Raw genomic sequence first — 25,983 nt, forward strand, 5'->3', positions numbered from 1 at the left:
GGGTTCGGACTAGGGTTAGGGTTAGGGGACGGGGATGGTTTAGGGTCCAGGTGAGGGTACGACAACGGTTTATGGTGAGCGTACGTGTGAGGGCACCGATTACTGTTAGCGTACGGGTTAGGATTAGGGGAGGTGTTAGGGTAAGGCTTCGGAGAAGGGTTAGGTTTAGGGTTCGGGCTAGGGTTAGGGTTAGGGGAAGGGGACGGTTTAGGGTCCAGGTGAATTTACGACCACTGTTTAGGGTGAGCGTACGTTTGAGGGCACGGGTTTGTGTTAGCGTACGGGTTAGGGTTAGGGGATGGGTGAGTGTAAGGCTTCGGGGAAGGGTTAGGCTTAGGGTTCGGGTTAGGTTTAGGGTTCGAGCTAGGGTTAGGGTTAGGGGACGGAGAAGGTTTAGGGTCCAGGTGAGGGTACGACAAAGGTTTAGGGTGAGCGTAGGTTTGAGGGCACGGGTTAGTGTTAGCGTAAGGGTTAGGATTAGGGGACGGGTTAGGGTAAGGCTTCGGGGAAGGATTAGGTTTAGGGTTCGGGCTAGGGTTAGGGTTAGGTGACGGGGACGGTTTAGGGTCCAGGTGAGGGTACGACAACGGTTTAGGGTGTGTGTACGTGTGAGGGCACGGTTTAGTGTTACCGTACGGTTTAGGATTACGGGACGGTTTACGGTAAGGCTTCGGGAAGTTTTAGGGTTAGGGTTCGCCCTAGGGTTAGGGTTAGGGGACGGGAACCGTTTAGGGTCCAGGTGAGGGCACGACAAAGTTTTAGGGTGAGCGCAGCTGTGAGTGCATGGGTTATTGTTAGCGTACGGGTTAGGATTAGGGGACGGGTGAGGGTAAGGCTTCGGGGAAGGGTTAGCGTTAGGATTCGGGCTAGGTTTAGGGGTAGGAGACATGGACGGTTTAGGGTCCATGTGAGCGTATTACAATGGTTTTGGACGAGCGTTCGTGTGAGGGCACGGGTTAGTGTTAGCGTACGGGTTAGGATTAGGGGACGGGCGAGGCTAAGGCTTCGGGGAAGGGTTAGGGTTAGAGTTCGGGCTAGGATCAGGGTTAGGGGATGGGGACGGTTTAGGGTCCAGGTGAGGGTACGACAACGGTTTAGGATGAGCTTACATGTGAGCGCACGGGTTAGTGTTAACGTACAGGTTAGAATTAGGGGATGAGTGAGTGTAAGGTTTCGGGAAAGAGTTAGGGTTAGGGTTCGGGCTAGGGTTAGGGTTAGGGGACGGTTTAGGTTCCAGGTGAGGGTACGACAACGGTTTAGGGTGAGCGTACGTGTGACGGCACGGGTTAGTGTTAGCGTACGGGTTAGGATTAGGGGACGGGTGAGTGTAAGGCTTCAGGGAAGGGTTAGGGTCAGGCTTCGGGCTAGGGTTAGGGTTAGGGGACGGGGACGGTTTAGGGTCCAGGTGAGGATACGACAACTGTTTAGGGTGAGCGTACGTGTGAGGGCACGGGTTAGTGTTAGCGTACAGGTTAGGATTAGGGGACGAGTGAGGGTAAGACTTCGGGGAAGGGTTAGGGTTAGGGTTCGGGCTAGGGTTAGGGTTAGGGAAAGGGGACGGTTTAGGGTCCAGGTGAGGGTACGAGATCGGCTTCGGGTGAGCGTACGTGTTAGGGCACAGGTTAGTGTTAGCGTACGGGTTAGGATTAGGGGACGGGTGAGGGTAAGGCTTCGGGGAAGGGTTAGGGTTAGGGTTCGGGCAAGGGTTAGGGCTACGGGACGGGGACGGTTTAGGGTCCAGGTGAGTGTACGACAATGGTTTAGAGTGAGCGTACGTGTGAGGGCACGGGTTAGTGTTAGCATACGGGTTAGGATTAGGGGACGGGTGAGGGTATGGCTTTGGGGAAGGGTTAGGTTTAGTGTAAGGGCTAGGGTTAGGGTTAGGGGACGGGCACGCTTTAGGGTCTAGGTGAGGGTACGACAACGGTTCAGGACGAGCGTACGTGTGAGGGCACGAGTTAGTGTTAGCGGACGGGTTAGGATTAGGGGACGGGTGAGTGTAAGGCTTCGGGGAAGTGTTAGGGTTAGGGTTCAGGCTAGGGTTAGGGTTAGGGGACGCGGATGGTTTAGGGTCCAGATGAGTGTACGAGAATGGTTTAGGGTGCGCGTACGTGTGAGGGCACGGGTTAGTGTTAGCGTACAGTTAGAAATAGGGGACGGGTGAGGGTAAGGCTTCGGGGAAGTGTTAGGGTTATGGTTCAGGCTAGGGTTAGGGTTAGGGGACGGGCATGGTTTAGGGTCCAGGTGAGGGTACGACAACGGTTTAGGGTGAGCGTACGTGTGAGGGCACGGGTTAGTGTTAACGTACGGGTTAGGATTAGGGTACGGGTAAGTGTAAAGCTTCGGGAAAGGGTTATGGTTAGGGTTCGGGCTACGGTTAGGGTTAGGGGACGGTGAAGGTTTAGGGTCCAGGTGAGGGTACGACAGCGGTTTAGGGTGAGCGTACGTGTGAGGGCACAGGTTACTGTGAGCGTACGGGTAGGATTATGGAACAGGTGAGGGTAAGGTTTCGAGGAAGTGTTAGGGTTAGGGTTAGGTCTAGGTTTATGGTTACGGGGCGGGATGGTTTAGGGTCCAGGTGAGGGTACGACAACGGTTTAGGGTGAGCGTACGTGTGAGGGCACGAGTTAGTGTTAGCGTATAGTTTAGGATTAGGGGACGGGCGAGGGTAAGGCTTCGGGGAAGGGTTAGGGTTAGAGTTCGGGTTAGGGTTACGGTTAGGGGACGGTGACGGTTTAGGGTCCAGGTGATGGTACGACAACGGTTTAGGGTGAGCTTACGTGTGAGGGCACGGGTTAGTGTTAACGTACGGGTTAGAATTAGGGGACGGGTGAGGGTAAGGCTTCGGGGAAGGTTTAGGGTTAGGGTTCGGGCTAGGGTTAGGGTTAGGGGACGGGAACGGTTTAAGGTCCAGGTGAGGGTACGACAACGGTTTAGGGTGAGCGTACGAGTGAGGGCACGGGTTAGTGTTGGCGTACGTGTTAGGATTAGGGGACGGGTGAGGGTAAGGCTTCGGGGAAGGGTTAGGGTTAGGGTTCGGGCTAGGGTTAGGGTTAGGGGATGGGGAGAGTTTAGGGTCCAGGTGAGGTTACGACAACGGTTTAAGGTGAGCGTACGTGTGAGGGCACTGGTTAGTTTTAGCGTACGGGTTAGGATTAGGGGACGGGTAATTGTATGGCTTCGGGAAAGGGGTAGGGTTAGGGTTCGGGCTATGGTTAGGGCTAGGGGATGGGGACGGTTTAGGGTCCAGGTGAGGGTACGACAACGGTTTAGGGTGAGCGTATGTGTGAGGGCACGGGTTAGTGTTAGCTTACGGGTTAGTATTAGGGGACGGGTGAGGGTAAGGCTTCGGGAAAGTGTTAGGGTTAGGGTTAGTGTTCGGGCTAGGGTTAGGGTTAGGGGACGGGCACGGTTTAGGGTCCAGGTGAGGGTACGACAACGGTTTAGGGTGAGCGTACGTGTGAGGGCACGGGTTAGTGTTAGCGTACGGGTTAGGATCAGGGGACGGGTAATTGTAAAGCTTCGAGAAAGGGTTATGGTTAGGGTTCGGGCTACGGTTAGGGTTAGGGGACGGGGAAGGTTTAGGGTCCAGGTGAGGGTACGACAGCAATTTAGGGTGAGCGTACGTGTGAGGGCACGGGTTAGTGTGAGCGTACGGGTTAGGATTATGGAACAGGTGAGGATAAGGTTTCGAGGAAGTGTTAGGTTTAGGGTTAGGTCTAGGTTTAGGGTTAGGGGACGGGACGGTTTAGGGTCCAGGTGAGGGTACAACAACGTTTTAGGGTGAGCGTACGTGTGAGGGCATGGGTTAGTGTTAGCGTACAGGTTAGGATTAGGGGATGGGTTAGTGTAAGGCTTCGGTGAAGTTTTAGGGTTAGGGTTCACCATACGGTTAGGGTTAGGGGACTGGGACCGTTTAGGGTCCAGGTGAGGGCACGACAAAGGTTTAGGGTGAGCGCACGTGTGAGGGCACGGGTTAGTGTTGGCGTACGGGTTAGGATTAGGGGACGGGTGAGGGTAAGGCTTCAGGGAAGGGTTATGGTTAGGATTCGGGCTAGGGTTAGGGGTAGGGGACGGGGATGGTTTAGGGTCCAGGTGCGGGTATGACAACGGTTTAGGGTGAGCGTATGTGTGAGGGCACGTGTTAGTGTTAGCATACGTGTTAGGATTAGGTGACGGTTGAGGGTAAGGCTTCGGGGAAGGGTTAGGTTTAGGTTTCGGACTAGGGTTAGGGTTAGGGGACGGGGACGGTTTAAAGTCCAGGTGAGTTTACGACAACTGTTTAGGGCGAGCGTACATGTGAGGGCACGGGTTAGAGTTAGCGTACGGGTTAGGATTAGAGGACGGTTGAGGGTAAGGCTTCGGGGAAGGGTTAGTGTTAGGGTTCGGGCTAGGGTTAGGGTTAGGGGACAGGGATGGTTTAGGGTCCAGGTGAGGGTACAACAACCGTTTAAGGTGAGCGTACGTGTGAGGGCATGGGATAGTGTTAGCGTACGGGTTAGGATTAGGTGACGGGAGAGGGTAAGGCTTCGGGGAAGGGTTAGGTTTAGGGTTCGGACTAGGGTTAGGGTTAGGGGACGGGGATGGTTTAGGGTCCAGGTGAGGGTACGACAACAGTTTATGTTGAGCGTACGTGTGAGGGCACCGGTTACTGTTAGCGTACGGGTTAGGATTAGGGGAGGTGTTAGGGTAAGGCTTCGGAGAAGGGTTAGGGTTAGGGTTCGGGCTAGGGTTAGGGTTAGGGGAAGGGGACGGTTTAGGGTCCAGGTGAATTTACGACCACTGTTTAGGGTGAGCGTACGTTTGAGGGCACGGGTTTGTGTTAGCGTACGGGTTAGGGTTAGGGGATGGGTGAGTGTAAGTCTTCGGGGAAGGGTTAGGCTTAGGGTTCGGGTTAGGGTTAGGGTTCGAGCTAGGGTTAGGGTTAGGGGACGGAGAAGGTTTAGGGTCCAGGTGAGGGTACGACAAAGGTTTAGGGTGAGCGTAGGTTTGAGGGCACGGGTTAGTGTTAGTGTACGGGTTAGGATTACGGGACGGGTGAGGGTAAGGCTTCGGGGAAGGGTTAGGGTTAGGACTAGGGCCAGCGTTAGGGGTAGGGTACGGGGACGGTTTAGGGTCCTGTTGAGTTTACCACAACTGTTTAGGGTTAGCGTACATGTGAGGGCACGGGTTAGTGTTAGCGTAAGGGTTAGGATTAGGGGACGGGTTAGGGTAAGGCTTCGGGGAAGGATTAGGGTTAGGGTTCGGGCTAGGGTTAGGGTTAGGTGACGGGGACGGTTTAGGGTCCAGGTGAGGGTACGACAACGGTTTAGGGTGAGTGTACGTGTGAGGGCATGGTTTAGTGTTAGCGTACGGGTTAGGATTACGGGACGGTTTACGGTAAGGCTTCGGGGAAGTTTTAGGGTTAGGGTTCGCCCTAGGGTTAGGGTTAGGGGACGGGAACCGTTTAGGGTCCAGGTGAGGGCACGACAAAGATTTAGGGTGAGCGCAGGTGTGAGGGCACGGGTTAGTGTTAGCGTACGGGTTAGGATTAGGGGACGGGAGAGGGTAAGGCTTCGGGGAAGGGTTAGCGTTAGGATTCGGGCTAGGGTTAGGGGTAGGAGACGGGGACGGTTTAGGGTCCAGGTGAGCGTATGACAATGGTTTTGGACGAGCGTTCGTGTGAGGGCACGGGTTAGTGTTAGCGTACGGGTTAGGATTAGGGGACGGGCGAGGCTAAGGCTTCGGGGAAGGGTTAGGGTTAGAGTTTGGGTTAGGATCAGGGTTAGGGGATGGGGACGGTTTAGGGTCCAGGTGAGGGTACCACAACGGTTTAGGATGAGCTTACATGTGAGCGCACGGGTTAGTGTTAACGTACAGGTTAGAATTAGGGGATGGGTGAGTGTAAGGTTTCGGGAAAGAGTTAGGGTTAGGGTTCGGGCTAGGGTTAGGGTTAGGGGACGGGGACGGTTTAGGGTCCAGGTGAGGGTACGACAACGGTTTAGGGTGAGCGTACGTGTGACGGCACGGGTTAGTGTTAGCGTACGGGTTAGGATTAGGGGACGGGTGAGTGTAAGGCTTCAGGGAAGGGTTAGGGTCAGGCTTCGGGCTAGGGTTAGGGTTAGGGGACGGGGACGGTTTAGGGTCCAGGTGAGGATACGACAACTGTTTAGGGTGAGCGTACGTGTGAGGGCACGGGTTAGTGTTAGCGTACAGGTTAGGATTAGGGGACGAGTGAGGGTAAGACTTCAGGGAAGGGTTAGGGTTAGGGTTCGGGCTAGGGTTAGGGTTAGGGAAAGGGGACGGTTTAGGGTCCGGGTGAGGGTACGAGATCGGCTTAGGGTGAGCGTACGTGTTAGGGCACGGGTTAGTGTTAGCGTACGGGTTAGGATTAGGGGACGGGTGAGGGTAAGACTTCGGGGAAGGGTTAGGGTTAGGGTTCGGGCAAGGGTTAGGACTACGGGATGGGGACGGTTTAGGGTCCAGGTGAGTGTACGACAATGGTTCAGAGTGAGCGTACGTGTGAGGGCACGGGTTAGTGTTAGCATACGGGTTAGGATTAGGGGACGGGTGAGGGTATGGCTTTGGGGAAGGGTTAGGTTTAGGGTTAGGGCTAGGGTTAGGGTTAGGGGACGGGCACGCTTTAGGGTCCAGGTGAGGGTACGACAACGGTTCAGGACGAGCGTACGTGTGAGGGCACGGGTTAGTGTTAGCGGACGGGTTAGGATTAGGGGACGGGTGAGTGTAAGGCTTCGGGGAAGTGTTAGGATTAGGGTTCAGTCTAGGGTTAGGGTTAGGTGACGCGGATGGTTTAGGGTCCAGGTGAGTGTACGAGAACGGTTTAGGGTGAGCGTACGTGTGAGGGCACGGTTTAGTGTTAGCGTACAGTTAGGAATAGGGGACGGGTGAGGGTAAGGCTTCGGGGAAGTGTTAGGGTTAGGGTTCCGGCTAGGGTTAGGGTTAGGGGACGGGCATGGTTTAGGGTCCAGGTGAGGGTACGACAACGGTTTAGGGTGAGCGTACGTGTGAGGGCACGGGTTAGTGTTAGCGTACGGGTTAGGATTAGGGTACGGGTAAGTGTAAAGCTTCGGGAAAGGGTTATGGTTAGGGTTCGGGCTACGGTTAGGGTTAGGGGACGGTGAAGGTTTAGGGTCCAGGTGAGGGTACGACAGCGGTTTAGGGTGAGCGTACGTTTGAGGGCACAGGTTACTGTGAGCGTACGGGTTAGGATTAGGGAACAGGTGAGGGTAAGGTTTCGAGGAAGTGTTAGGGTTAGGGTTAGGTCTAGGTTTATGGTTACGGGGCGGGACGGTTTAGGGTCCAGGTGAGAGTACGACAACGGTTTAGGGTGAGCGTACGTGTGAGGGCACGGTTTAGTGTTAGCATATGGGTTAGGATTAGGGGACAGGTGAGGGTAAGGTTTCGAGGAAGGGTTAGGGTTAGGGTACGGTCTAGGGTTAGGGTTAGGGGACGGGACGGTTTAGGGTCCAGGTGAGGGTACGAGTACGGTTTAGGGTAAGCGTACGTGTGACGGCACCAGTTAGTGTTAGCGTATGGGTTAGGATTAGGGGACGGGTGAGGGTAAGGTTTCGAGGAAGGATTAGTGTTAGGGTCGGGCTAGGGTTAGGGTTAGGGTTAGAGTTAGGGGACGGTTTAGGGTCCAGGTGAGGGTACGACAACGGTTTAGGGAGAGTGTACGTGTGAGGGCACGGTTTAGTGTTAGCGTACGGGTTAGGATTAGGGGACGGGTTAGGGTAAGGCTTCGGGGAAGCGTTACGGTTAGGGTTTGGGCTAGGGTTAGGTTTAGGGGACGCGGACTGTTTAGGGTCCAGGTGAGGGCACGACAAAGCTTTAGGGTGAGCGTACGTGTGAGGGCACGGGTTAGTGTTAGCGTACGGGTTAGGATTAGGGGACGGGTGAGTGTAAGGCTTCGAGGAAGGGTTAGGGTTAGGGTTTGGGCTAGGGTTAGGAGTAGGGTACTGGGACGGTTTAGAGTCCAGGTGAGGGTACGTCAACGGTTTAGGGTGAGCGTACGTGTGAGGGCACGCGTTATTGTTAGTGTACGGGTTAGGATTAGGGGACGGGTTAGGGTAAGGCTTCGGGGAAGGGTTAGGGTTAGGGTTCGGGCTAGGTTTAGGGTTAGGGGACGGGGACGGTTTAGGGTCCAGGTGAGGGTACGACAACGGTTTACGGTAAGCGTACGTGTGAGAGCACGGTTTAGTGTTAGCGTACAGGTTAGGATTAGGGGACGGGTGAGGGTAAGGCTTCGGTGAAGGGTTAAGGTTAGGCTTCGGGTAGGGTTAGGGTTAGGGGACGGGGACGGTTTAGGGTCCAGGTGAGGGTACGACAACGGTTTATTGTGAACTTACGTGTGAGGGCACGGGTTAGTGTTAGAGTACGGGTTAGAATTAGGGGACGGGTGAGGGTACGGCTTCGGAGAAGTGTTAGGTTTAGGGTTCGGGCTAGGGTTAGGGTTAGGGGACGGGGAAGGTTTAGGGTCCAGCTGAGGGTACGACAACGGTTTAGGGTGAGCGTACATGTGAGGGCACCGGTTAGTGTTAGCGTACGGGTTAGGATTAGGGGATGTGTGAGGGTAAGGCTTCGGGGAAGGTTTAGGGTTAGGGTTCGGGCTAGGGTTACGGTTAGGGGACGGGGACGGTTTAGGGTCCAGGTGAAGGTATGACAACGGTTTAGGGTGAGTGTACGTGTGAGGGCAGGGGATAGTGTTAGCGTACGGGTTAGGATTAGGGAACGGGTGAGGGTAAGGCTTCGGGGTAGGTTTAGGGTTAGAGTTTGCGCTAGGGTTAGGGTTAGGGGATGGGGAAGGTTTAGGGTCCAGATGAGTGTACGACAACGGTTTAGGGTGAGCGTACGTGTCAGGGCATGGGTTAGTGTTAGCGTACGGTTTAGGATTAGGAGACGGGTTTGTGTAAGGCTTCGAGGAAGGGTTAGGGCTAGGGTTCGGGCTAGGGTTAGGGTTAGGAGACGGGGACGGTTTAGGGTCCAGGTGAGGGTACGAGAACGGTTTAGGGTGAGCGTACGTGTGAGGGCACGGTTTAGTGTTAGAGTACGTGTTAGGATTACGGGACGGTTTAGGGTAAGGCTTCGGTGAAGATTTAGGGTTAGGGTTTGCCCTACGGTTAGGGTTAGGGGACTGGGACCGTTTAGGGTCCAGGTGAGGGCACGACAATGGTTTAGGGTGAGCGCACATGTGAGGGCACGGGTTAGTGTTAGCGTACGGGTTAGGATTAGGGGACGGGTGAGGGTAAGGCTTCGGGGAAGGGTTATGGTTAGGATTCGGGCTCGGGTTAGGGGTAGGGGACGGGGACGGCTTAGGGTCCATGTGAGGGTATGACAACTGTTTAGGGTGAGCGTATGTGTGAGGGCACGGGTTAGTGTTAGCGTACGTGTTAGGATTAGGTGACGGTTGAGCGTAAGGCTTCGGGGAAGGGTTAGGTTTAGGTTTCGGACTAGGGTTAGGGTTAGGGGACGGGGACGGTTTAAAATCCAGGTGAGTTTACGACAACTGTTTAGGGCGAGCGTACGTGTGAGGGCACCGGTTAGTGTTAGCGTACGGGTTAGATTAGGAGACGGGTAAGTGTATGGCTTCGGGAAAGTGTTAGGGTTAGGGTTCAGTCTAGGGTTAGGGTTAGGGAACGGGGATGGTTTAGGGTCCAGGTGAGGGTACGACAACGGTTTAGGGTGAGCGTACGTGTGAGGGCACCGGTTAATGTTAGCGTACGGGTTGGGATTTGGGGACAGGTAAGTGTAAGGTTTCGAGGAAGGGTTAGGGTTAAGGTTCGGTCTAGGGTTAGGGTTAGGGGACGGGACGGTTTAGGGTCCAGGTGATGGTACGACAACGGTTTAGTGTGAACGTAGGTGTGAGGGCACCGGTTAGTGTTAGCGTACGGGTTAGGATTAGGGGACGGGTGAGGGTAAGGCTTCGGGGAAGAGTTAGCTTTAGGGTTCGGGCTAGGGTTAGAGTTAGGGTACGGGGACGGTTTAGCTTCCAGGTGAGGGTACGACAACAGTTTAGGGTGGGCGTACGTGTGAGGGCACGGGTTAGTGTTAGCGTACAGGTCAGGATTAGGGGACGGGTGAGGGTAAGGCTTCAGGGAAGGGTTAGGGTTAGGCTTCGGGCTATGGTTAGGGTTAGGGGACGGGGACGGTTTAGGGTCCAGGTGAGGATACGACGACGGTTTAGGGTGAGCTTACGTGTGAGGGCACGTGTTAGTGTTAGCGTACGGGTTAGAATTAGGGGACGGGTGAGGGTAAGGTTTCGGAGAAGTGTTAGGGTTAAGGTTCGGGCTAGGGTTAGGTTTAGGGGACGGGGACGGATTAGGGTCCAGGTGAGGGTACGACAACGGTTAAGGTTGAGTGTACATGTGAGGCCAGGGGATAGTGTTAGCGTACGGGTTAGGATTAGGGGACGGGTGAGGGAAGGCTTCGGGGAAGGGTTAAGGTTAGGGTTCGGGCTAGGGTTAGGGTTAGGGGACGGGGACGGTTTAGGGTCCAGGTGAGGGTACGACAATGGTTTAGTGTGATCGTACGTGTGAGGGCATGGGTTAGGGTTAGCGTACGGGTTAGGATTAGGGGATGGGTGAGTGTAAGGCTTCGGGGAAGGGTTAGGGTTACGGTTCGGGTTAGGGTTAGGGTTCGAGCTAGGGTTAGGGTTAGGGGACGGGGACGGTTTAGCGTCCTGGTGAGGGTACGAGAACGGTTTATGGTGAGCGTACGTGTGAGGGCAAGGGTTAGTGTTAGCGTACGGGTTAGGATTAGGGGACTGTTGAGGGTAAGGCTTCGGGGAGGGTTAGGGTTAGGGTTCGGACTAGGGTTAGGGTTAGGCGACAGGGATGCTTTAGGGTCCAGGTGAGGGTACAGCAATGGTTTAGGGTGAGCGTACGTGTGAGGGCATGGGTTAGTGTTAGCGTACGGGTTACGATTAGGGGACGGGTGAGGGTAAGGCTTCGGGGAGGGTTAGGGTTAGGGTTCGGGCTAGGGTTAGGGTTAGGGCACGGGGATGTTTAGGGTCCTGGTGAGGGTACGACAACGGTTTAGGGTGAGCGTACGTGTGAGGGCACCGGTTAGTGTTAGCGTATTGGTTAGGTTTAGGTGTCGGGTGAGGGTAACGCTTCGGGGAAGGGTTACGGTTAGGGTTCGGGCTAGGGTTAGGGGACGGGGACGGGGAAGGTTTGGGGTCCAGGTGAATGTACGACAACGGTTTAGGGTGAGTGTACGTGTGAGGGCAGGGGATAGTGTTAGCATACGGGTTAGGATTAGGGGACTGGTGAGGGTAAGGCTTCAGGTAGGGTTAAGGTTACGGTAAGGGCTAGGGTTAGGGTTAGGTGACGGGGATGGTTTAGGGTCCAGGTGAGGGTACAACAACCGTTTAAGGTGAGCGTACGTGTGAGGGCATGGGATAGTGTTAGCGTACGGGTTAGGATTAGGTGACGGGAGAGGGTAAGGCTTCGGGGAAGGGTTAGGTTTAGGGTTCGGACTAGGGTTAGGGTTAGGGGACGGGGATGGTTTAGGGTCCAGGTGAGGGTACGACAACGGTTTAGGGTGAGCGTACGTGTGAGGGCACCGGTTACTGTTAGCGTACGGTTTAGGATTAGGGGACGTGTTAGGGTAAGGCTTCGGAGAAGGGTTAGGGTCAGGGTTCGGGCTAGGGTTAGGGTTAGGGGACGGGGATGGTTTAGGGTCCAGGTGAATTTACGACCACTGTTTAGGGTGAGCGTACGTTTGAGGGCACGGGTTTGTGTTAGCGTACGGGTTAGGATTAGGGGATGGGTGAGTGTAAGGCTTCGGGGAAGGGTTAGGCTTAGGGTTCGGGTTCGGGTTAGGGTTCGAGCTAGGGTTAGGGTTAGGGGACGGAGAAAGTTTAGGGTCCAGGTGAGGGTACGACAACGGTTTAGGGTGAGCGTAGGTTTGAGGGCACGGGTTAGTGTTAGTGTACGGGTTAGGATTACGGGACGGGTGAGAGTAAGGCTTCGGGGAAGGGTTAGGGTTAGGATTAGGGCCAGGGTTAGGGGTAGGGGACGGGGACGGTTTACGGTCCAGGTGAGTTTACCACAACTGTTTAGGGTGAGCGTACATGTGAGGGCACGTGTTAGTGTTAGCGTAAGTGTTAGGATTAGGGGACGGGTTAGGGTAAGGCTTCGGGGAAGGTTTAGGGTTAGGGTTCGGGCTAGGGTTAGGGTTAAGTGACGGGGACGGTTTAGGGTCCAGGTGAGGGTACGACAACGGTTTAGGGTGAGCGTACATGTGAGGGCACGTGTTAGTGTTAGCGTAAGTGTTAGGATTATGGGACGGTTTACGGTAAGGCTTCGGGGAAGTTTTAGGGTTAGGGTTCGCCCTAGGGTTAGGGTTAGGGGACGGGAACCGTTTAGGGTCAATGTGAGGGCACGACAAAGTTTTAGGGTGAGCGCAGGTGTGAGGGCACGGGTTAGTGTTACCGTACGGGTTAGGATTAGGTGACGGGTGAGGGTAAGGCTTCGGGGAAGGGTTAGCGTTAGGATTCGGGCTAGGGTTAGGGGTAGGAGACGGGGACGGTTTAGGGTCCAGATGAGGGTATGACAATGGTTTTGGACGAGCGTACGTGTGAGGGCACGGGTTAGTGTTAGCGTACGGGTTAGGATTAGGGGACGGGCGAGGCTAAGGCTACGGGGAAGGGTTAGGGTTAGAGTTCGGGCTAGGATCAGGGTTAGGGGATGGGGAAGGTTTAGGGTCCAGGTGAGGGTATGACAACGGTTTAGGGTGAGCGTACGTGTGAGGGCACCGGTTAGTGTTAGCATACGGTTTAGGATTAGGGGACGTGTGAGGGTAAGGCTTCGGGGAAGTTTTAGCGTTAGGGTTCGGGCTACGGTTAGTGTTAGGGGACGGGGACGGTTTAGGGTCCAGGTGAGGGTACGACAACGGTTTAGGGTGAGCGTACGTGTGAGGGCACGGGTTAGTGTTAGCGTATGGGTTAGGATTAGGGGACGGGAGAGGGTAAGGCTTCTGGGAAGGGTTAGGGTTAGGGTTCGGGCTAGGGTTAGGGTTAGGGGACGGGCACGGTTTATGGTCCAGGTGAGGGTACGACAACGGTTTAGGGTGAGCGTACGTGTGAGGGCACGGGTTAGTGTTAGCGTACGGGTTAGGATTAGGGGACAGGTTTGTGTAAGGTTTCGAGGAAGGGTTAGGGTTAGGGTTCGTTCTAGAGTTAGTGTTAGGGGACGGGGACGGTTTAGGGTCCAGGTGAGGGTACGACAACGGTTTACGGTGAGCGTACGTGTGAGGGCACGAGTTAGTGTTAGTGTATAGGTTAGGATTAGGGGACGGGCGAGGGTAAGATTTCGGGGAAGGGTTAGGGTTAGAGTTCGGGTTAGGGTTACGGTTAGGGGATGGGGACGGTTTAGGGTCCAGGTGATGGTACGACAACGGTTTAGGGTGAGCTTACGTGTGAGGGCACGGGTTAGTGTTAACGTACGGGTTAGAATTAGGGGACGGGTGAGGGAAAGGCTTCGGGGAAGGGTTAGGTTTAGGGTTCGGGCTAGGGTTAGGGTAAGGGGACGGGGACGGTTTAGGGTCCAGGTGATGGTACGACAACGGTTTAGGGTGAGTGTACGTGTGAGGGCACCGGTTAGTGTTAGAGTACGGGTTAGGAATAGGGGACGTGTGAGGGTAAGGCTTCGTGGAAGGTTTAGGGTTAGGGTTCGGGCTAGGGTTAGGGTTAGGGAACGGGGACGGTTTAGGGTCCAGGTGAGGGTACGACAACGGTTTAGGGTGAGCGTATGTGTGAGGGCACGGGTTAGTATTAGCGTACTGGTTAGGTTTAGGGGACGGGTGAGGGTAAGGCTTCGGGGAAGGGTTAGGTTTAGGGTTCAGGCTAGGGTTAGGGTTAGGGGTTGGGGAGAGTTTAGGGTCCAGGTGAGGTTACGACAACGGTTTAGGGTGAGCGTACGTGTGAGGGCACGGGTTAGTTTTAGCGTACGGGTTAGGATTAGGGGACGGGTAATTGTATGGCTTCGGGAAAGGGTAAGGGTTAGGGTTCGGGCTATGGTTAGGGCTAGGGGATGGGGACGGTTTAGGGTCCAGTTGAGGGTACGACAACGGTTTAGGGTGAGCATACGTGTGAGGGCACGGGTTACTGTTAGCATACGGGTTAGGATTAGGGGACGGGTGAGCGTAAGGCTTTGGGGAAGGGTTAGGTTTAGGTTTCAGGCTAGGGTTAGGGTTAGGGGACGGGCACGTTTTAGGGTCTAGGTGAGGGTCCGACAACAGTTTAGGATGAGCGTACGTGTGAGGGCACGGGTTAGTGTTAGCGGACGGGTTAGGATTAGGGGAAGGGTGAGGGTAAGGCTTCGGGGAAGTATTAGGGTTAGGGTTCAGGCTAGGGTTAGGGTTAGGGGATGGGGACGGTTTAGGGTCCAGGTGAGGGTACGACAACGGTTTAGGGTGAGCGTACGTGTGAGGGCACGGGTTAGTGTTAGCGTACGGGTTAGGATCAGGGGACGGGTAATTGTAAAGCTTCGAGAAAGGGTTATGGTTAGGGTTCGGGCTACGGTTAGGGTTAGGGGACGGGGACGGTTTAGGGTCCAGGTGAGGGTATGACAGCAGTTTAGGGTGAGCGTACGTTTGAGGGCACGCGTTAGTGTGAGCGTACGGGTTAGGATTATGGAACAGGTGAGGATAAGGTTTCGAGGAAGTGTTAGGTTTAGGGTTAGGTCTAGGTTTAGGGTTAGGGGACGGGACGGTTTAGGGTCCAGGTGAGGGTACAACAACGTTTTAGGGTGAGCGTACGTGTGAGGGCACGGGTTAGTGTTAGCGTACAGGTTAGGATTAGGGGACGGGCGAGGGTAAGGCTTCGGGGAAGGTTTAGGGTTAGAGTTCGGGTTAGGGTTAGGGTTAGGGGACGGGGACGGTTTAGGGTCCAGGTGAGTGTACGACAATGGTTTAGGGTGAGCTTACGTGTGAGGGCACGGGTTAGTGTTAGCGTACGGGGTAGAATTAGGGGACGGGTGAGGGTAAGGCTTCGGGGGAGGGTTAGGGTTAGGGTTCGGGCTAGGGTTAGGGTTAGGGGACGGGATGGTTTAGGGTCCATGTGATGGTACGACAACGGTTTAGGGTGAGCGTACGTGTGAGGGCACCTGTTAGTGTTCGCGTACGGGTTAGGATTAGGGGACGGGTAAGTGTAAGGCTTCGGGAAAGTGTTAGGGTTAGGGTTCAGGCTACGGTTAGGGTTAGGGGACGGGGACGGTTTAGGGTCCAGGTGAGGGTACGACAACGGTTTAGGGTGAGTGTACGTGTGAGGGCAGGGGTTTTTGTTAGCGTATGGGTTAGGATTAGGGTACAGGTGAGGGTAAGATTTCGAGTAAGGGTTAGGGTTGGGATTCGGTCTAGGTTTAGGGATAGGGGACGGGACGGTTTAGGGTCCAGGTGAGGGTACGACAACGGTCTTGGGTGAGCGTACGTGTGAGGGCACCGGTTAGTGTTAGTGTACGTGTTAGGATTAGGGGACGGGTTAGGGTAAGGCTTCGGGGAAGGGTTAGGTTTATGGTTCGGGCTAGGGTAAGAGTTAGGGGACGGGGATGGTTTAGGGTCCAGGTGAGGGTACGACAACAGTTTAGGGTGAGTGTACGTGTGAGGGCACCGGTTAGTGTTAGCGTACGGGTTAGGATTAGGGGACGTGTGAGGGTAAGGCTTCAGGGAAGGTTTAGGGTTAGGATTCGTCCTAGGGTTAGGGTTAGGGTATGGGGACGGTTTAGGGTCCAGGTGAGGGTACGACAACGGTTTAGGGTGAGCGTATATGTGAGGGCACCGGTTATTGTTACCTTACGGGTTAGGATTAGGGGACGGGTAAGTGTAAGGCTTCGGGGAAGTGTTAGAGTTAGGGTTCGGGCTAGGGTTAGGGTTAGGGGACAGGGAGGGTTTAGGGTCAAAGTGAGGGTACGACAACGGTTTAGGGTGAGCGTATGTGTGAGGGCACGGGTTAGTGTTAGCGTACGGGTTAGGTTTATGGGACAGGTGAGGGTAAGGTTTCGAGGAAGGGTTAGGGTTAGGGTTCGGTCTAGGGTTAGGGATAGGGGACGGGACGGTTTAGGGTCCAGGTGAGGGTACGACAATGGTTTAGGGTGAGCGTACTTGTGAGGGCACCAGTTAGTGTTATCGTACGGTTTAGGATTAGGGGACGGGTGAGGGTAAGGCTTTGGGGAAGGGTTAGGGTTAAGGTTCAGGCTAGGGTTAGGGTTAGGGGATGGAGACGGTTTAGGGTCCAGGTGAGGGTACGACAATGGTTTTGGGTGGGCATACGTGTGAGGGCACGGGTTAGTTTTAACGTACGGTTTAGGATTAGGAGACGTGTTTGTGTAAGGCTTCGAGGAAGGGTTAGGGCTAGGGTTCGGGCTAGGATTAGTGTTAGGGGACGGGGACGGTTTAGGGTCCAGGTGAGGGTACGACAACGGTTTAGGGTGAGCGTAGGTTTGAGGGCACGGGTTAGTGTTAGTGTACGGGTTAGGATTACGGGACGGGTGAGAGTAAGGCTTCGGGGAAGGGTTAGGGTTAGGATTAGGGCCAGGGTTAGGGGTAGGGGACGGGGACGGTTTACGGTCCAGGTGAGTTTACCACAACTGTTTAGGGTGAGCGTACATGTGAGGGCACGTGTTAGTGTTAGCGTAAGTGTTAGGATTAGGGGACGGGTTAGGGTAAGGCTTCGGGGAAGGTTTAGGGTTAGGGTTCGGGCTAGGGTTAGGGTTAAGTGACGGGGACGGTTTAGGGTCCAGGTGAGGGTACGACAACGGTTTAGGGTGAGCGTACATGTGAGGGCACGTGTTAGTGTTAGCGTAAGTGTTAGGATTATGGGACGGTTTACGGTAAGGCTTCGGGGAAGTTTTAGGGTTAGGGTTCGCCCTAGGGTTAGGGTTAGGGGACGGGAACCGTTTAGGGTCAATGTGAGGGCACGACAAAGTTTTAGGGTGAGCGCAGGTGTGAGGGCACGGGTTAGTGTTACCGTACGGGTTAGGATTAGGTGACGGGTGAGGGTAAGGCTTCGGGGAAGGGTTAGCGTTAGGATTCGGGCTAGGGTTAGGGGTAGGAGACGGGGACGGTTTAGGGTCCAGATGAGGGTATGACAATGGTTTTGGACGAGCGTACGTGTGAGGGCACGGGTTAGTGTTAGCGTACGGGTTAGGATTAGGGGACGGGCGAGGCTAAGGCTACGGGGAAGGGTTAGGGTTAGAGTTCGGGCTAGGATCAGGGTTAGGGGATGGGGAAGGTTTAGGGTCCAGGTGAGGGTATGACAACGGTTTAGGGTGAGCGTACGTGTGAGGGCACCGGTTAGTGTTAGCATACGGTTTAGGATTAGGGGACGTGTGAGGGTAAGGCTTCGGGGAAGTTTTAGCGTTAGGGTTCGGGCTACGGTTAGTGTTAGGGGACGGGGACGGTTTAGGGTCCAGGTGAGGGTACGACAACGGTTTAGGGTGAGCGTACGTGTGAGGGCACGGGTTAGTGTTAGCGTATGGGTTAGGATTAGGGGACGGGAGAGGGTAAGGCTTCTGGGAAGGGTTAGGGTTAGGGTTCGGGCTAGGGTTAGGGTTAGGGGACGGGCACGGTTTATGGTCCAGCTGAGGGTACGACAACGGTTTAGGGTGAGCGTACGTGTGAGGGCACGGGTTAGTGTTAGCGTACGGGTTAGGATTAGGGGACAGGTTTGTGTAAGGTTTCGAGGAAGGGTTAGGGTTAGGGTTCGTTCTAGAGTTAGTGTTAGGGGACGGGGACGGTTTAGGGTCCAGGTGAGGGTACGACAACGGTTTACGGTGAGCGTACGTGTGAGGGCACGAGTTAGTGTTAGTGTATAGGTTAGGATTAGGGGACGGGCGAGGGTAAGATTTCGGGGAAGGGTTAGGGTTAGAGTTCGGGTTAGGGTTACGGTTAGGGGATGGGGACGGTTTAGGGTCCAGGTGATGGTACGACAACGGTTTAGGGTGAGCTTACGTGTGAGGGCACGGGTTAGTGTTAACGTACGGGTTAGAATTAGGGGACGGGTGAGGGAAAGGCTTCGGGGAAGGGTTAGGGTTAGGGTTCGGGCTAGGGTTAGGGTAAGGGGACGGGGACGGTTTAGGGTCCAGGTGATGGTACGACAACGGTTTAGGGTGAGTGTACGTGTGAGGGCACCGGTTAGTGTTAGAGTACGGGTTAGGAATAGGGGACGGGTGAGGGTAAGGCTTCGTGGAAGGTTTAGGGTTAGGGTTCGGGCTAGGGTTAGGGTTAGGGAACGGGGACGGTTTAGGGTCCAGGTGAGGGTACGACAACGGTTTAGGGTGAGCGTATGTGTGAGGGCACGGGTTAGTATTAGCGTACTGGTTAGGTTTAGGGGACGGGTGAGGGTAAGGCTTCGGGGAAGGGTTAGGTTTAGGGTTCAGGCTAGGGTTAGGGTTAGGGGTTGGGGAGAGTTTAGGGTCCAGGTGAGGTTACGACAACGGTTTAGGGTGAGCGTACGTGTGAGGGCACGGGTTAGTTTTAGCGTACGGGTTAGGATTAGGGGACGGGTAATTGTATGGCTTCGGGAAAGGGTAAGGGTTAGGGTTCGGGCTATGGTTAGGGCTAGGGGATGGGGACGGTTTAGGGTCCAGTTGAGGGTACGACAACGGTTTAGGGTGAGCATACGTGTGAGGGCACGGGTTACTGTTAGCATACGGGTTAGGATTAGGGGACGGGTGAGCGTAAGGCTTTGGGGAAGGGTTAGGTTTAGGTTTCAGGCTAGGGTTAGGGTTAGGGGACGGGCACGTTTTAGGGTCTAGGTGAGGGTCCGACAACAGTTTAGGATGAGCGTACGTGTGAGGGCACTGGTTAGTGTTAGCGGACGGGTTAGGATTAGGGGAAGGGTGAGGGTAAGGCTTCGGGGAAGTATTAGGGTTAGGGTTCAGGCTAGGGTTAGGGTTAGGGGATGGGGACGGTTTAGGGTCCAGGTGAGGGTACGACAACGGTTTAGGGTGAGCGTACGTGTGAGGGCACGGGTTAGTGTTAGCGTACGGGTTAGGATCAGGGGACGGGTAATTGTAAAGCTTCGAGAAAGGGTTATGGTTAGGGTTCGGGCTACGGTTAGGGTTAGGGGACGGGGACGGTTTAGGGTCCAGGTGAGGGTATGACAGCAGTTTAGGGTGAGCGTACGTTTGAGGGCACGCGTTAGTGTGAGCGTACGGGTTAGGATTATGGAACAGGTGAGGATAAGGTTTCGAGGAAGTGTTAGGTTTAGGGTTAGGTCTAGGTTTAGGGTTAGGGGACGGGACGGTTTAGGGTCCAGGTGAGGGTACAACAACGTTTTAGGGTGAGCGTACGTGTGAGGGCACGGGTTAGTGTTAGCGTACAGGTTAGGATTAGGGGACGGGCGAGGGTAAGGCTTCGGGGAAGGTTTAGGGTTAGAGTTCGGGTTAGGGTTAGGGTTAGGGGACGGGGACGGTTTAGGGTCCAGGTGAGTGTACGACAATGGTTTAGGGTGAGCTTACGTGTGAGGGCACGGGTTAGTGTTAGCGTACGGGGTAGAATTAGGGGACGGGTGAGGGTAAGGCTTCGGGGGAGGGTTAGGGTTAGGGTTCGGGCTAGGGTTAGGGTTAGGGGACGGGATGGTTTAGGGTCCATGTGATGGTACGACAACGGTTTAGGGTGAGCGTACGTGTGAGGGCACCTGTTAGTGTTCGCGTACGGGTTAGGATTAGGGGACGGGTAAGTGTAAGGCTTCGGGAAAGTGTTAGGGTTAGGGTTCAGGCTACGGTTAGGGTTAGGGGACGGGGACGGTTTAGGTTCCAGGTGAGGGTACGACAACGGTTTAGGGTGAGTGTACGTGTGAGGGCAGGGGTTTTTGTTAGCGTATGGGTTAGGATTAGGGTACAGGTGAGGGTAAGATTTCGAGTAAGGGTTAGGGTTGGGATTCGGTCTAGGTTTAGGGATAGGGGACGGGACGGTTTAGGGTCCAGGTGAGGGTACGACAACGGTCTTGGGTGAGCGTACGTGTGAGGGCACCGGTTAGTGTTAGTGTACGTGTTAGGATTAGGGGACGGGTTAGGGTAAGGCTTCGGGGAAGGGTTAGGTTTATGGTTCGGGCTAGGGTAAGAGTTAGGGGACGGGGATGGTTTAGGGTCCAGGTGAGGGTACGACAACAGTTTAGGGTGAGTGTACGTGTGAGGGCACCGGTTAGTGTTAGCGTACGGGTTAGGATTAGGGGACGTGTGAGGGTAAGGCTTCAGGGAAGGTTTAGGGTTAGGATTCGTCCTAGGGTTAGGGTTAGGGTATAGGACGGTTTAGGGTCCAGGTGAGGGTACGACAACGGTTTAGGGTGAGCGTATATGTGAGGGCACCGGTTATTGTTACCTTACGGGTTAGGATTAGGGGACGGGTAAGTGTAAGGCTTCGGGGAAGTGTTAGAGTTAGGGTTCGGGCTAGGGTTAGGGTTAGGGGACAGGGACGGTTTAGGGTCAAAGTGAGGGTACGACAACGGTTTAGGGTGAGCGTATGTGTGAGGGCAGGGGTTAGTGTTAGCGTACGGGTTAGGTTTATGGGACAGGTGAGGGTAAGGTTTCGAGGAAGGGTTAGGGTTAGGGTTCGGTCTAGGGTTAGGGATAGGGGACGGGACGGTTTAGGGTCCAGGTGAGGGTACGACAATGGTTTAGGGTGAGCGTACTTGTGAGGGCACCGGTTAGTGTTATCGTACGGTTTAGGATTAGGGGACGGGTGAGGGTAAGGCTTTGGGGAAGGGTTAGGGTTAAGGTTCAGGCTAGGGTTAGGGTTAGGGGATGGAGACGGTTTAGGGTCCAGGTGAGGGTACGACAATGGTTTTGGGTGGGCATACGTGTGAGGGCACGGGTTAGTTTTAACGTACGGTTTAGGATTAGGAGACGTGTTTGTGTAAGGCTTCGAGGAAGGGTTAGGGCTAGGGTTCGGGCTAGGATTAGTGTTAGGGGACGGGGACGGTTTAGGGTCCAGGTGAGGGTACGACAACGGTTTAGGGTGAGCGTACGTGTGAGGGCATGGGTTAGTGTTAGCGTACGGGTTAGGATTAAGTGACGGGAGAGGGTAAGGCTTCGGGGAAGGGTTAGGCTTAGGGTTCGGGCTCGGGTTAGGGTTAGGGGACGGGGACGGTTTAGGGTCCAGGTGATGGTACGCCAACGGTTTAGGGTGAGCGTACGTGTGAGGGCACGGGTTAGTGTTAGCGTACGGGTTAGGATTAGGGGACGGGTTAGGGTAAGGCTTCGGTGAAGGGTTAGGGTTAGGTTTCTGGCTAGGGTTAGGGTTAGGGGACGCGGACGGTTTAGGGTCCAGGTAAATTTACGACCACTGTTTAGGGTGAGCGTACATTTGAGGGCACGGGTTAGTGTTAGTGTACGGTTAGAAATAGGGGACGGGTGAGGGTAAGGGTTCGGGAAAGTGTTAGGGTTAGGGTTAGTGTTCGGGCTAGGGTTAGGGTTAGGGGACGGGCACGGTTTAGGGTCCAGGTGAGGGTACGACAACGGTTTAGGGTGAGCGTACGTGTGAGGGCACGGGTTAGTGTTAGCGTACGGGTTAGGATCAGGGGACGGGTAATTGTAAAGCTTCGAGAAAGGGTTATGGTTAGGGTTCGGGCTACGGTTAGGGTTAGGGGACGGGGAAGGTTTAGGGTCCAGGTGAGGGTACGACAGCAATTTAGGGTGAGCGTACGTGTGAGGGCACGGGTTAGTGTGAGCGTACGGGTTAGGATTATGGAACAGGTGAGGATAAGGTTTCGAGGAAGTGTTAGGTTTAGGGTTAGGTCTAGGTTTAGGGTTAGGGGACGGGACGGTTTAGGGTCCAGGTGAGGGTACAACAACGTTTTAGGGTGAGCGTACGTGTGAGGGCATGGGTTAGTGTTAGCGTACAGGTTAGGATTAGGGGATGGGTTAGTGTAAGGCTTCGGTGAAGTTTTAGGGTTAGGGTTCACCATACGGTTAGGGTTAGGGGACTGGGACCGTTTAGGGTCCAGGTGAGGGCACGACAAAGGTTTAGGGTGAGCGCACGTGTGAGGGCACGGGTTAGTGTTGGCGTACGGGTTAGGATTAGGGGACGGGTGAGGGTAAGGCTTCAGGGAAGGGTTATGGTTAGGATTCGGGCTAGGGTTAGGGGTAGGGGACGGGGACGGTTTAGGGTCCAGGTGCGGGTATGACAACGGTTTAGGGTGAGCGTATGTGTGAGGGCACGTGTTAGTGTTAGCATACGTGTTAGGATTAGGTGACGGTTGAGGGTAAGGCTTCGGGGAAGGGTTAGGTTTAGGTTTCGGACTAGGGTTAGGGTTAGGGGACGGGGACGGTTTAAAGTCCAGGTGAGTTTACGACAACTGTTTAGGGCGAGCGTACATGTGAGGGCACGGGTTAGAGTTAGCGTACGGGTTAGGATTAGAGGACGGTTGAGGGTAAGGCTTCGGGGAAGGGTTAGTGTTAGGGTTCGGGCTAGGGTTAGGGTTAGGGGACAGGGATGGTTTAGGGTCCAGGTGAGGGTACAACAACCGTTTAAGGTGAGCGTACGTGTGAGGGCATGGGATAGTGTTAGCGTACGGGTTAGGATTAGGTGACGGGAGAGGGTAAGGCTTCGGGGAAGGGTTAGGTTTAGGGTTCGGACTAGGGTTAGGGTTAGGGGACGGGGATGGTTTAGGGTCCAGGTGAGGGTACGACAACAGTTTATGTTGAGCGTACGTGTGAGGGCACCGGTTACTGTTAGCGTACGGGTTAGGATTAGGGGAGGTGTTAGGGTAAGGCTTCGGAGAAGGGTTAGGGTTAGGGTTCGGGCTAGGGTTAGGGTTAGGGGAAGGGGACGGTTTAGGGTCCAGGTGAATTTACGACCACTGTTTAGGGTGAGCGTACGTTTGAGGGCACGGGTTTGTGTTAGCGTACGGGTTAGGGTTAGGGGATGGGTGAGTGTAAGTCTTCGGGGAAGGGTTAGGCTTAGGGTTCGGGTTAGGGTTAGGGTTCGAGCTAGGGTTAGGGTTAGGGGACGGAGAAGGTTTAGGGTCCAGGTGAGGGTACGACAAAGGTTTAGGGTGAGCGTAGGTTTGAGGGCACGGGTTAGTGTTAGTGTACGGGTTAGGATTACGGGACGGGTGAGGGTAAGGCTTCGGGGAAGGGTTAGGGTTAGGACTAGGGCCAGCGTTAGGGGTAGGGTACGGGGACGGTTTAGGGTCCTGTTGAGTTTACCACAACTGTTTAGGGTTAGCGTACATGTGAGGGCACGGGTTAGTGTTAGCGTAAGGGTTAGGATTAGGGGACGGGTTAGGGTAAGGCTTCGGGGAAGGATTAGGGTTAGGGTTCGGGCTAGGGTTAGGGTTAGGTGACGGGGACGGTTTAGGGTCCAGGTGAGGGTACGACAACGGTTTAGGGTGAGTGTACGTGTGAGGGCATGGTTTAGTGTTAGCGTACGGGTTAGGATTACGGGACGGTTTACGGTAAGGCTTCGGGGAAGTTTTAGGGTTAGGGTTCGCCCTAGGGTTAGGGTTAGGGGACGGGAACCGTTTAGGGTCCAGGTGAGGGCACGACAAAGATTTAGGGTGAGCGCAGGTGTGAGGGCACGGGTTAGTGTTAGCGTACGGGTTAGGATTAGGGGACGGGAGAGGGTAAGGCTTCGGGGAAGGGTTAGCGTTAGGATTCGGGCTAGGGTTAGGGGTAGGAGACGGGGACGGTTTAGGGTCCAGGTGAGCGTATGACAATGGTTTTGGACGAGCGTTCGTGTGAGGGCACGGGTTAGTGTTAGCGTACGGGTTAGGATTAGGGGACGGGCGAGGCTAAGGCTTCGGGGAAGGGTTAGGGTTAGAGTTTGGGTTAGGATCAGGGTTAGGGGATGGGGACGGTTTAGGGTCCAGGTGAGGGTACCACAACGGTTTAGGATGAGCTTACATGTGAGCGCACGGGTTAGTGTTAACGTACAGGTTAGAATTAGGGGATGGGTGAGTGTAAGGTTTCGGGAAAGAGTTAGGGTTAGGGTTCGGGCTAGGGTTAGGGTTAGGGGACGGGGACGGTTTAGGGTCCAGGTGAGGGTACGACAACGGTTTAGGGTGAGCGTACGTGTGACGGCACGGGTTAGTGTTAGCGTACGGGTTAGGATTAGGGGACGGGTGAGTGTAAGGCTTCAGGGAAGGGTTAGGGTCAGGCTTCGGGCTAGGGTTAGGGTTAGGGGACGGGGACGGTTTAGGGTCCAGGTGAGGATACGACAACTGTTTAGGGTGAGCGTACGTGTGAGGGCACGGGTTAGTGTTAGCGTACAGGTTAGGATTAGGGGACGAGTGAGGGTAAGACTTCAGGGAAGGGTTAGGGTTAGGGTTCGGGCGAGGGTTAGGGTTAGGGAAAGGGGACGGTTTAGGGTCCGGGTGAGGGTACGAGATCGGCTTAGGGTGAGCGTACGTGTTAGGGCACGGGTTAGTGTTAGCGTACGGGTTAGGATTAGGGGACGGGTGAGGGTAAGACTTCGGGGAAGGGTTAGGGTTAGGGTTCGGGCAAGGGTTAGGACTACGGGATGGGGACGGTTTAGGGTCCAGGTGAGTGTACGACAATGGTTCAGAGTGAGCGTACGTGTGAGGGCACGGGTTAGTGTTAGCATACGGGTTAGGATTAGGGGACGGGTGAGGGTATGGCTTTGGGGAAGGGTTAGGTTTAGGGTTAGGGCTAGGGTTAGGGTTAGGGGACGGGCACGCTTTAGGGTCCAGGTGAGGGTACGACAACGGTTCAGGACGAGCGTACGTGTGAGGGCACGGGTTAGTGTTAGCGGACGGGTTAGGATTAGGGGACGGGTGAGTGTAAGGCTTCGGGGAAGTGTTAGGATTAGGGTTCAGTCTAGGGTTAGGGTTAGGTGACGCGGATGGTTTAGGGTCCAGGTGAGTGTACGAGAACGGTTTAGGGTGAGCGTACGTGTGAGGGCACGGTTTAGTGTTAGCGTACAGTTAGGAATAGGGGACGGGTGAGGGTAAGGCTTCGGGGAAGTGTTAGGGTTAGGGTTCCGGCTAGGGTTAGGGTTAGGGGACGGGCATGGTTTAGGGTCCAGGTGAGGGTACGACAACGGTTTAGGGTGAGCGTACGTGTGAGGGCACGGGTTAGTGTTAGCGTACGGGTTAGGATTAGGGTACGGGTAAGTGTAAAGCTTCGGGAAAGGGTTATGGTTAGGGTTCGGGCTACGGTTAGGGTTAGGGGACGGTGAAGGTTTAGGGTCCAGGTGAGGGTACGACAGCGGTTTAGGGTGAGCGTACGTTTGAGGGCACAGGTTACTGTGAGCGTACGGGTTAGGATTAGGGAACAGGTGAGGGTAAGGTTTCGAGGAAGTGTTAGGGTTAGGGTTAGGTCTAGGTTTATGGTTACGGGGCGGGACGGTTTAGGGTCCAGGTGAGAGTACGACAACGGTTTAGGGTGAGCGTACGTGTGAGGGCACGGTTTAGTGTTAGCATATGGGTTAGGATTAGGGGACAGGTGAGGGTAAGGTTTCGAGGAAGGGTTAGGGTTAGGGTACGGTCTAGGGTTAGGGTTAGGGGACGGGACGGTTTAGGGTCCAGGTGAGGGTACGAGTACGGTTTAGGGTAAGCGTACGTGTGACGGCACCAGTTAGTGTTAGCGTATGGGTTAGGATTAGGGGACGGGTGAGGGTAAGGTTTCGAGGAAGGATTAGTGTTAGGGTCGGGCTAGGGTTAGGTTTAGGGTTAGAGTTAGGGGACGGTTTAGGGTCCAGGTGAGGGTACGACAACGGTTTAGGGAGAGTGTACGTGTGAGGGCACGGTTTAGTGTTAGCGTACGGGTTAGGATTAGGGGACGGGTTAGGGTAAGGCTTCGGGGAAGCGTTACGGTTAGGGTTTGGGCTAGGGTTAGGTTTAGGGGACGCGGACTGTTTAGGGTCCAGGTGAGGGCACGACAAAGCTTTAGGGTGAGCGTACGTGTGAGGGCACGGGTTAGTGTTAGCGTACGGGTTAGGATTAGGGGACGGGTGAGTGTAAGGCTTCGAGGAAGGGTTAGGGTTAGGGTTTGGGCTAGGGTTAGGAGTAGGGTACTGGGA

This window comes from Orcinus orca, chromosome 5, assembly GCF_937001465.1.
Source record: "Orcinus orca chromosome 5, mOrcOrc1.1, whole genome shotgun sequence".
Classification (NCBI taxonomy): Eukaryota; Metazoa; Chordata; class Mammalia; order Artiodactyla; family Delphinidae; genus Orcinus; species Orcinus orca.